This window comes from Panthera pardus, unplaced genomic scaffold (genome assembly GCF_024362965.1).
Source record: "Panthera pardus isolate Hobbes unplaced genomic scaffold, ASM2436296v1 HiC_scaffold_11, whole genome shotgun sequence".
Taxonomy (NCBI): Eukaryota; Metazoa; Chordata; class Mammalia; order Carnivora; family Felidae; genus Panthera; species Panthera pardus.
Window position 1 is genome coordinate 50,423,199 of NW_026526666.1, and position 12,378 is coordinate 50,435,576.

A 12,378-nucleotide genomic window follows, 5' to 3' on the forward strand; every position below is an offset into this window, starting at 1 on the left:
TGTAAACATCCTTATGCAGAAATAATCACATGGAAGAACAGAAGGGGGCAAACTTCTGTACAGGTCCAGATAGCAAGTATTTTAAATTTGAAGGCCATATGATTTGTATTGAAACTACTAAACTCTACCGCTGTAATGCAAAAGCAGCCACAGACAACGCATACGCAAATGAGCATGGCTATGTTGCAATAAAATTTTACTTACAAAAACAGCTGGTGGGCTACAATTGGTAACCCCTTATCTAGAAGTACAAATACTGGCAGCATTCAAGAAATGAAACTATACTAAAATGATATTTTAATGGTCACTCATTTTTAAACTCACGCCAATATGATAACTGAGGAAAAACATGCTCTAGCACTTGGGCATTGTGATAATATAAAAGCCTGGGAAATACAACCCAGTGAGTCACAGTGGCCCAATTTAAACCATATACTCATAAAGGATAAAGTGACCGAGTGGTTAAGGCAATAGTCTGCTAAACAACGTACACATGCTGATACAGATCTTAACAGATGGAGTGAAAATGACTCTTTCAGAAGGCACTACATGTGGCAAAAACTTTGTTATTTTCACACAGTGAAAGTCATTCACTTCTGAGTAAGAGATACCTTGATGTACAGGCGGAGAAGAAATCCCAAAGGAAGCACAGCATTAGAAAGCAGATGATGTTGAAGGAGGCTTACCACAGTGCCCTTTCCTTTGGATTCTGCCCCTGCTATTATAAAAGGTTATTCATGTCATTTTATCACACCTCTAGCTTCAAACAAACAAAGATTTCCCGGTAAATCAGAATTTCATGATTTTGTTATTATAAATACAACATAATACTTTCTTTTTCCATTTGGAACAAAATGGGTGTGTCTTACAAATTTTCATTTTCTTTTTTTTGGAAAACTCAAGAAATAGAAACAAAAAAATTGTAAAATTTTTAGAGTGTAAAAGTGTTTTTTATTTTCAGATAAATTTTTCATCATGCAAAATAATGGTTGATATCACTTACTGTTTACAATGTCCAGGCACCATTCTAAACATAGTATGTGTATTATCTTATTTAGTACTCATAACTCAATAAAGTGGGCACTATAACTGATTTGCAAGATATATGTGACAGCCACTTAAGACATCGATTTTACTTCATTTTCGTGGCTTTCCTCATATCCACTCAAAAATGCCAATATTAAACTCAGTAAAGAACTTATTGTGTGAGACCACAAAAGTCTGAGGAAATTAGAATGGTTCATTTTCCCAATTCTCGTAGCCTTCCTTACTAGGGGATAAGAGATAAAGATAAAATAAGCTGAAGTCAGATCCAAGTTCCTAGGTGTTAGAATTTGCTACATGAACCTTTACTCCCTCACTGCTTGTTTGGGGGCTCCATGAGACAGACAGCTATATTATTGTGGGGCTGCAAGAAGTGGGGACTTGTACCTTGCTTGCCAATTTCTTGTCAGCTGAGCCTTAGGGCTTGCTACCAGAACTTGGGTAAAGGAATATGAGGAGGAAGGGATGAGTACTGGCGAGGTCAGGCAGAAGAGGGCAAGGCTCAGACCCCAACTTCTTCCCACCACATATACACCATGTTTCCTGAGAGATGTGAACAATGGGATCACAACCACCCCCAGTGACCTCAAGAACAGGAAGACAAGGATATCAAAATATGGACAGGAAGGGAAGGTTTTTACCTAATGGATCATGTTCACCAGAGATGTAGGTAAGACGGCTGTCAAATGGAAGATGCCACCAATTACTTAATGGAAACCGCAGATGTCTAGATAGCTGCTCAGAGACAAGTCTATCACCATCCAGACCTGTACAGACCTAAAGTTCTCCCTCAACAGGAGATTTGGAATGAGCTTGATCAATGGTGATAACCAATTGAGGACTGTGCAGTTCATTAGCCAACACCAACATCTAGGTGATCATGAAAGGATCTGTCCCCCAACACTACTTCTTCCAGAAACGATGAAAGGAAGGAGGATAATATTTCACACCTCTTTTTTCCACTATTATCTCCCAACCAAATGTGTGTGTCAGTTCAGATCCTCCAGGAAACAGACAATTAATTGGGGGGGGGGGACAACTATGAAGAATAAAGGGGAAGGAATAGTAAATGGAAAAAGCTTTCCGACCATGATGCCACCTGACAGTTGTAAAAGGAGAGGAAAGAAGGAGGATTGGGTAGGTAGTTATAGATCTCAGTACAGTTCAGATCTCAGAAAGTCTTGAGCAGACCAGTGGGGCACCCCAGAGCCAAGTTTACCCATTCGAGAAGCCCTCTGTTGGGTAGGAATGGCCCAGCTGTAGTACTTCTGCCATGTTGTTGTTGTTGGCTTGGAGCAGCCCAAAGAGCATGTAGGCTCCTTGACACAGACACCTCAACGGATCCCAAAGGTACGGCATCTGGAGGCTGTCAGCTAACTATTCTCTTTGCAGCATATTCTCACATCAAGAAAGATATGAGCAACATACACCATTAGCTGCCACAAGATCTATGATGTCTAATCTGGGATGATGGATTGGGCTTCAAACTTGGACATTAGAGTGAAATTATAAAGATTTTGCTCCAATTATAAAGATTTTACTAGGGGAGTAAGACCACTCGCAACCTCTTCATTCACCATGTTTTAAGAAAGAACTAGGAAACCTGGTACATCTACTCTATATCAATCCTTTTATATATTCATTTCCTCCCACTCACTGCCTCCTCTCACCATTCAACCACATACCTGTCCTAAGAACACCTTCTCTGGTATCAAGACCACATTCTGCCAGATGGCAGTGCAAGTAATAATTTAAGTATAGCTTGGATGTTGCTTTTAGTAGTTGATAAAAGGATGTGTAATTTTTTTTTATCAGTTTTTGTCTTAGCATCTCATTCTTGTTTTAAAAAATTTTAAACGTGGCCAAGAAAGAGAAATCATCCCTAATTCAGGATAGATCTCAAATCAAGATATGAGAGGCTATTATAGCATTACTGAACCTAATCTAAGGGGCCAGAGAAGGCTTATTTGAAGAAATAGTTCAAAGTTAAGATCTTACAAGGGGAGGGAAGCACACAATCCAGGCAGAAGAATCTACATGTACAGGGGCTCTGAGTGACTGAGGTAGGGTTATGAAATGAGACTAGAAAGGTAGTTGAAAATCAGACATTCTCACATAAGTTTCATTATCCTAAGAGTAACGGTAGGGTTTTAATCAGAAGAATGGGATAGAAGAAGGATGATATTATCAAATTTGTACTTTGAAAAAAATCTCTCTGGATAAAGAATGGAGAACAGATTAGAGGATGCATGAGGGGATACTCAGAGATACTTAGGACATTTTGTTTATTTGTTTCATTTTGTTTTGCTTTGTTTTGTTTTAGAGCTTAAGTGAAAGATGAGACTATCTTGGACAAAGAGAAGTAGATGGATTCAAGAAATATTTACTTGGCAAAATATCCAAAACTCACTGGTGGACCAGATATGGGGCTTAAGAAAGAAAAGGGTGTTGGGGCACCTGAGTGGCTCAGTCATCGAGCATCCAACTCTTGATTTCAGCTCAGGTTATGATCTCATAGTTCATGGGATTGAGCCCCACTTCAGGTTCTGTGCTGACAGCAAGAAGTCTGTTCAAGATTCTCTCTCTCCCTCTCTCTCTCTGGCCCTCCCCTGCTGGCTCACATACTCTCTTTCTCAAAAATAAATAAATAACCAAAAAAAAAAAAAAAAAGGGAGAGAGAGAGAGAGAGAGAGAGAGTGAGAGGTGTCAAGATGACTCATAGGTTCCTAGCTAGAGGCCCAGATAGATGGAATGATAATGATATTCACTAAAATAATAAATAACAAAAGAGAACCAAGATGGAGGACAAGGCTATGAGTTCAGAACTAAACAGTTTACCAGTTAGGAATCTTTTAGTTGATAGTGACTAAAAAACCAAAGTCAACCTCACTTGAAGAAAGAAAAAAATGTGGTAACTCATGTAATTGTAAAATTTATAAGTACGGCTGGCTAGGGGGCACGTGGGTGGCTCAGTCCATAAAGCATCTGACTTCAGCCCAAGTCATGATCTCATGGCTCATGAGTTCAAGCCCCACGTTGGGCTCCATGCTGACAGCTCAGAGCCTAGAGCCTGTTTTAGATTCTGTGTCTCCCTCTCCCTTTGCCCCTACCCTGCTTGCGCTCTGTCTCTCTCTCTCTCTCTCAAAAATAAACAAACATTAAACATAATTTAATAAGTACGGCTAGCATTACCAGTGGCCTCATTTAAGAATACAGTGATATCACCAGGATCCATCTCTCAATTCTACTTCCTCTAGATTGGCTATATTTTCAAACATTGCATGGTGTCTCCCTGCAGCTTCAGGTGCACATCATCACAAGACTTCATTCGGTGCAAGAGGAAATTCTCTTTCCAAAAAGTTAAACAAAAAATTCCAAAATCAAGTCTCTTTATCCTTTATGGTCTTGATTTGGGCAGAGATCTAACCCTGAACCAATCACTATTGCTAGGATGATAATATGTGCTCATTGGATCCTGCTAAGTCATCCTCAAAAAGAAGTTCATGGCTAAAAATGGAGGAGGGTTATATATCCCAAAACAAAATCAGGCATTATTGCCACAAAAAGGGTAGTGGACATAAGTAGTGAAACCAAAAGATAACTATCTTTTATAGGTAAATATGATTTCTGAGGTTAATAACAGTCAGGATATGGTGGACATTTAAGAAAATCTAAACCTCACTGATAAACAAGGTGTAGTTAAAATCAGCTCTGAGCTTTGGCAGAGGTCAAGACTATGGGCTTTCAGTGACAACTGTCTTGATACAGGAACACAGACTGCAAGGGGCAAAAGCGACATAAGATACAACCAAGAAAATCCATTTTTTAATAAAGATTCTCTGGAAGATCCATCAGGTATCTTGCTGTGGCATAATCAGAATTGATTTTCTTTCTATTTATGTTTGATTCACATTACACAATATGGGTTCAGTCAGTCTGTCTTACTTTTTCAATTTTTTAAGTATTCCTCCAGATAGCAATAGAAATATAACCTAAAATGGACAAAAGCAGGAGGGAGTGCAGCTTCTTTATTTCCTGTTGTATCAGCCAATCCTATTTCTATCTGGGAAAACTAACTGGTACACAAAAAAACCCTTTTGGGGGCTGTCGTGGAATGACTGAAAATGAAAAATAGTTTCCACTAGAGGGTGCTAAGTCTCAAAATAAAAATACAAACCAAGTACAGTACTTTCGATTTTCCCATACTTTTCAATATTCATTGAGCAACTAATAATTGTATTAGCCTGGATTCCCAGAAAGCAGAGCCTGAGGCAAAGCTTATGTGCTACTACTTTATTATAGAATGTACTCCCAGGGAGCAAGAATGAGGGAAAAGGAGAAGAAGGCTGGGAAAAAGAACCAATCCAAGAAGATACATTACTGCACAGGTCACCTCTTGAACACACTGATTCCTAGATCTTATGGTACCTTCCACTACAAAGCCATATAAAAGCTGCTTCATAGAACTGACTATCCAGACTGGTTCAATCTTCCATTGTCAAAGTTTCACCCAGTGGGCACTAATTCACTCCATATGTCTGAGTTGCATGTTTGTGGACACTGAGCATATTTTCAGTGTCTCATGCCAGTGACTACAGAACAGAAGGTGAGAGATACACAGAAACGGAAAAAGGAAAAATGATGTCAGATTATTCTGTGGAATTGGTCCCAGTTCATGCACAGCTAGGTATTCAGTGCCTACGTCTGGAACAAGTGGCCGTAGGCCTCAGAGACAAGCAAGAAGCACACAAAAGGTGTCTGACATGATGAACAATGCTCAAAATAAACAATACACAACTGAAAGGGAAAATAAATACCTTACCAAAGATTTAATGCCATGCAAACAGCAGCTGGAGAATGTCCTTTGACAGTAAACATTAATTACACTTCCCGTTTAACAAGATAGTTAGTTGTTTCTCAGGTATTTTTTTAATGTTTATTTTTGAGAGACAGAGAGAGACAGAGAGAGACAGAGAGAGAGAGAGAGAACAAGTGGGGGAGGGGCAGAGAGAGAGAGAGGGGCGGGGGACAGAGAATCCAAAGCAGGCTCCAGGCTCTGAGTTGTCAGCACAGAGCCTGACATGGGGCTCAAACCCACAAACTGTGACATCATGACCTGAGTCAAAGTTGGATGCTTAACTGACTGAGCCACCTAGGCACCCCCTTAGGTACTTCTTAGTTGAAAACAGATTGCATTAGACTTGTTAAGAAATCAGTTTTGTTATTTATCCCCGAATTAATGTTATTTCCTTTGCCAAATAAATGCCATATTGTGATTGAATAAACAGAGTTATTTTTTTAAGAATGAGAACTTTTGAATTGTTTTCAAGTTGATTCATTTTGAAATATTTATAACTTTTACTGTGGCATTAGAAACAGATAGACTATAACAAGAAGACAGTTAAGCTGTGTCTTTAAACAACTATTGCACAATACTACAAGCTTGTTTTACATTTGTCCACTTAATAAATCAAGCCAATTTTGTATAGAAGGATTTGTCTAACTGCCATAATAATTTTCACCCATTTATTCTACCTGTTAGATAACACTTGTTCTACATCCTCTTCTGTTCATTTTTAACACTTCACATGTTAATTTAAATAGCTTTTTTTTTTTAAATTTTTTTTTTTTAACGTTTATTTATTTTTGAGACAGAGAGAGACAGAGCATGAACGGGGGAGGGGCAGAGAGAGAGGGAGACACAGAATTGGAAGCAGGCTCCAGGCTCTGAGCCATCAGCCCAGAGCCCGACGCGGGGCTCGAACTCACGGACCGTGAGATCGTGACCTGAGCTGAAGTCGGAGGCTTAACCAACTGAGCCACCCAGGCGCCCCTAAATAGCTTTTTATTTGGAAGTAATTCCATGCCTCCAAAAAGTTGAAAAAATAATGGGGCACTTGGGTGGCTCAGTTGGTTAAGCGTCTGACTTCGGCTCAGGTCATAATCTCGCGGTTTGTGGGTTTGAGCCCCACGTCGGGCTCTGTGCTCACAGCTCAGAGCCTGGACCCTGCTTCAGATTCTGTGTCTCCCTCTCTCTCTGCCCCTCCCCTACTCATGCTCTGTCTCTCTCTATCTCTCAATAATAAATAAATAAATGTTTAAAAAAATTTTTTTAAGTTGCAAAAATAAATAGTACAAATGAATACCCATGCACTCATTATCGAGATCTGCCCATTGCTAACATTTTACCGTTATATATGGTTGCAGTTCGTGACTCTTTACCCCTAAATAATTCAAAGTGTATTTCCCAAGAATAGGGATAGCCTATCAAATAATCAATTATACTGTCAATCAATTATACTGTCCAAATTCCAATATTATTAATCTACTAATGTCTTTTATGCCATTTCTCCAATAGAGGACCTAGTCTAGGGTCAAGTACTGTTTTTAGTTGTAATGTTGCCTCAGTCTCCCTTGGTCTAGAATAGTTCCACATTCTTTGCTTTTCATGAACTTAACATTACTGAAGAATATAGTCCCATCTCCCTTTTTTTTTCTCATTTTATGATTGTTTAATGTGTCCATGTGATTAAATATATTCTCAGCCAGAGCATGCATAGGCTATGTTATATCCTTCTGAGGGTATCACAATTGGAGCCCAATCACTTCCGTCTGTCCCTCACTGGAAATAATTTTGATCATCTGGTCAAGGTGTTATCTGACTTCTCTGCTATGTACTTAGTGCTATTTAAATTCCTCCTTACAATAAGCAATATGCGAGAAGACACTAAAAATCCATACAAATATCCTGCTGCTAAGCAAAATTTCCTTCTGAATTTAGCATCTGTTGATGATGCTTGCCTCATTCAATCTTCACTATGATGGTTATAAAATTTATGATTTTTTCACTACAGAACAGTCAGTCCTTGGCATTCTAGTATAAGCAAGAATCCTTCTTTTTCCTCCATTTATCTGCCATCAGTATGGACTCATGAATTTCTATGCTTTTCAGTAGTTTAGAATTCATTACTGTACTTAATTATTGTATTGTTTAAATTATCCCAGATTTGGCCAGTAGGAGCCCTTCAAAGCTAGCTCCTGCGTCCTTATGATTCTTTTTTTGGTAGCATTTCCTTACTACCTGGTATAATAAGATGTTCCAGAACCATCTTGATCCTAACTTGCTCCAATTCTGCAATCAGCCATTTTTCTAAGGAGCCCTACTTCCTTTTGGTGGGGAATCGTATTAGAAATCAAGATTTGGGGGGCGCCTGGGTGGCTCAGTCGTTAAGTGGCCGACTTCGGCTCAGGTCATGATCTCACGGTCCGTGAGTTCGAGCCCCGCGTCGGGCTCTGTGCTGACAGCTCAGAGCCTGGAGCCTGTTTCAGATTCTGTGTCTCCCTCTCTCTGACCCTCCCCCGTTCATGCTCTGTCTCTCTCTGTCTCAAAAATAAATAAATGTTAAAAAAAAAAATTAAAAAAAAAAAAAGAAATCAAGATTTGGGTGATATGTGTGCTAACTCCTACCATTGGGGGAGAGAGGGTCTTTACGTCCTGGCTTTTTCAACCAGAGCCAAAAAACCTATGCATACACAGGCATACAAATATGCATATATACATAAATATATTAAAATACATGGACATATAATGATATGCATACATCCATTTTTTTAAGAACTCAAGGGTCCACACTGAAATTTCCAGTAACTCAGGCCTACAGTGTTTTTTCTTGCTTTTCTATATTCCACAGTTGTATGTCCCTTCTTCCACAAAGAGAATCCTGATTTCCAACATCATATTTATTCAATTGTTGAATCCAATAGTACATCCTCAATAGTTTCAGAATTTCTTCTCCAATAGTACTATAATAAACAAAACTACTAAGAAGAGTTCAGAATTTATTTCTACTCCTAACCCCCGAAAGGATTGAGAACCATTATTCTATGCCCTGCCCCTAAGTGTCTTCTTTGATAACTCCCAAATCTACCCTTCACTCCATACCTTCCAGACCCCATTTTCATATTAACAACTATGTGCTTGATACCCCATCAAGGCAGGAGATCAATATATCCAAAACTTAATTTTTCTTCAACAAGCCTGTCCATCCTTCTGCCTTATTCCTATTCTTTTAGCCTTATTCAATTTCAAAACTTTGGATTTAATCTTCATCTCCTTTTTTTCCCCCACTTCCTAGCGCCCCATCTCTCAAGCAAAGTAGAAAGGACACAAGATGTGGAGCTCCACAGACTCGAAATCAATCTCAGCTCTTCTATGTAGTTGTGATATCAGAACAATTACCTCACCTCTTGGAGTACTAGTTTCCTCATCCTTAAACAGGAGAATAACAATACATACTCTGCAAGGCTTTTATGAAGATTACAAGAAGGAGATTTTGCAAAGTGCCCAGCTTTGGCACATAGAACTCTATGTATATAGATCCCCACGTCACCCCCAGATACTTTCCAAGACCTGTATGGTCAATATATTTTGACCATAAATTGGTGTCTCTAGAAAACTCCAGAATCTCTTTTCACCCTCCTTTAACCCCAAACCTCAAGGAACAGAGTTGGCCAAATCCCAGAAACTATACTGGATCACATTTCTAAAGAGAGAAGATGGTAAGTGGTTAAAGACTGACCTCACTTGTAGGTAATCAATTACAGTCAGTAAGCAGTGCTAAAGGGTAGCTTGGGGTGGGGGCCCCTAACTTTCCCCCAAATCCCCATCAGCACACCCACCACACCTAAATTTTTGAAAATGATAATTTTATATGGACAGTTGATATTTTGGTCAATTTTATATATACTTCCAGTAAGGCATATTTTTAAAACCTTTGCTATTTTTATTATTCTGTAACAAACAGGATAGCCACGTCCTGGCCCTCTCTCTCCCCAGATACCTATCAACACCCTTCTTGATAGAACATATTACCTCCTTTCCTATTGCTTCTCCTTTAGGGTTGTGCCACTGTATAAACTGTCCCATATACAGCTCTCCAAAAAAATCTTCCTAAAGTGTAACTTCACACATGCCATGCTCCTATCCATCAAAACTTTCCTTCACTTCCAACTGTTCAAAGAAAATAAACAAATTCCTCTTCCAAGCCCTTTGCACCCAGGTCCCAAACTAGCTCATATGTCTCATGGTTCCCCAAATTACAGCCTATACCTTAATTCTACCCAAAATGGATTATCTGCTATTTCCCAAATTGTTCTCATACTTTTTCTTTCATGCGGTTCACTCTTCCTGGATGTCTTTTATTATCAGATCACTTGCCTTTCGAAAGCCTATCGGTCCTTCAAGATCCATCCTCGGTACTACTTTCTCCATGATGGCTTTTTTTTTTTAACTTACACTGGTTTTAGTTAGGGAAAAGAAATAGTTGTTTTTTTCTGTATGTATTTATCAAAAAAAAAAAAAAAACACTTACTTATCTAGAATTTGGAAGAAACTGGGACCGGGAGTAAAATAATTGGCACCTGATAATATATTGTGAGGGCTTGATACTTTAGCCTCCAAGTCATTCTTGGTGGACCCTAATTTCGCTATCAAATAGCCTTGAACAAGTAATCTCTTTGGCCTATGCTTATCATCAATAAAAGAGACATAAAAAATATCTTCTTTGGAGAATTGTTGTGGAAAATAGAAATAATCTTACACATGGTAGCCTGTTTGTCACTGTTGCTGAACATGCTTAATAAATGTCTCAGATGAGCTGGGATCCAAGAGAGACCAGATTCTAATCCCAACTCCGTCAATACCTTGAACAATTCACTTCTTCTCTCTAGGCATCCTTCCCTCCCATCATGTGTAAATCAAGGTGATAAAACCTGTGTCCTCTGACTCTGAGTCAACCTGGTAGTTCATCCCAAGGCTGCAGGGTCCTTAGTTTAGGCCCATACTTTGTGTCGCCACTAGCTGGCAGGATTGCCACATGGTTGCTTGGCCACTCCCTATTTCCATCCCCATCTCCAGGAAGAACTTGCCTTCAGAATTCGGGACCAAAACAAACAGAATATTCCAGCCTGGCAGTAGCCAAGACTTTGAAATGGAGTCTTATCAGGCTATAAAAGGAGATGGGAAAGCAAAGTCTCTAGCACCTTTCTGCAAAGAAGACACTGATTTGTCTCAAGCCCAGAGGAGCAACTAAGACTCCAAGAGTCAAGTGACATCTCTCCAGCCCATCTACTACATGACAGATGCCCTTGTAGAGAGCTACAGGTGACCCAGGCCAACACCAGGGCACCCTTTGAAGAATTTGACGCTGAGTCCCTCAGAAACCACTTTGCATGCCTTATAAGATACTTGTGAAAAGGTGAGATTTGGATTTATAATGTCCAAATGTGTAGGCAACTCACTTTAATTTCTCCAATCCTGTTTTCTCCTTTGTAAAACTAGCATAAACCAGGTTTCTGAACTTGCTCTGTCTCCCAGGGCTGCAGGCAGTGCAGAATCCTAGAAAGAATATGGGCTTTATGAATACACAGACTTGCTTCAAATCCTGTTCTTGTCATTTATATGAACCCAAAAAAGTCTTCTAAGTTTCCTCATCTACAAAATGGAGACAGAAAACCTTTTATTTCACAGTGCTTTCTGAGAATGAAATCAAATAGAGTCGGGACAATGGCACATATAGAGGCTCAATAATGTTAGATCTCATCCCTGATTATAAAAATACAAAACAGCATGGTTCCATAATCATTAAAAATGTATACACATGCATAGAAAGGATAAAATCAAAATACATATATCAAACAGTTAGTATTGACTTCCAGTGTGTACCCCTCTGTCATTTCTCAGTTTTCTAAAATGAACCATTATTACTGTTGTCACTTGTTTTTTTTTTATTGTGGTAAAATACATGTAACATAAAATCAACCATTTTAACCATTTTTAAGTATACAGTTCTATAGGATGATGTACATTCCCACTGTTGTGCAACCACCTGCCATGCCACCATCCATCTCTAGACCCCTCTTATCATTCCAAACTCAAAATCCGTACCCATTAAATTACAACCCCCACGATCCCTTTACCCTGTCCCTAGAAACTACCATTCTGCTTTGTCTCTACGAATTTGACTATTCTAGCTAGACACTTCATATAAGTGGAATCATACAATATTTGTCCCTTTTTTGTCTGGCTGACTTCTTATTTCACTTAGCATGATGCTGTCAATGTTCATCCACGTTGTAGCATGTATCAGAATATCCCTCTTTTTTAAGGCTGAGTAGTGTTCCATTCTAGAGATATATCACATTTTGTTTATCCGTTTATTCATCAATAGATATTTGGATTACTTCCACTTTCTGGCTATTGCGAATAAGGTGAACACTGGTATGCAAATATTGGTTCAAGTCCCTACTTTCAGTCTTTTCGTTACATACCCAGAA

General features: G+C 39.1%; 1 long non-coding RNA gene across 1 annotated transcript in view; it reads right to left on the bottom strand.

The window, feature by feature from the left end:
• Nucleotides 1-12,378, bottom strand: part of LOC109266701 (uncharacterized) — a 65,358-nt gene that overhangs the window by 29,603 nt on the left and 23,377 nt on the right. Inside the window, exon 3 of the long non-coding RNA XR_002079832.2 lies at nucleotides 11,344-11,440. This is a non-coding gene — a long non-coding RNA (uncharacterized LOC109266701). The remainder of the gene's footprint in view (nucleotides 1-11,343; nucleotides 11,441-12,378) is intronic.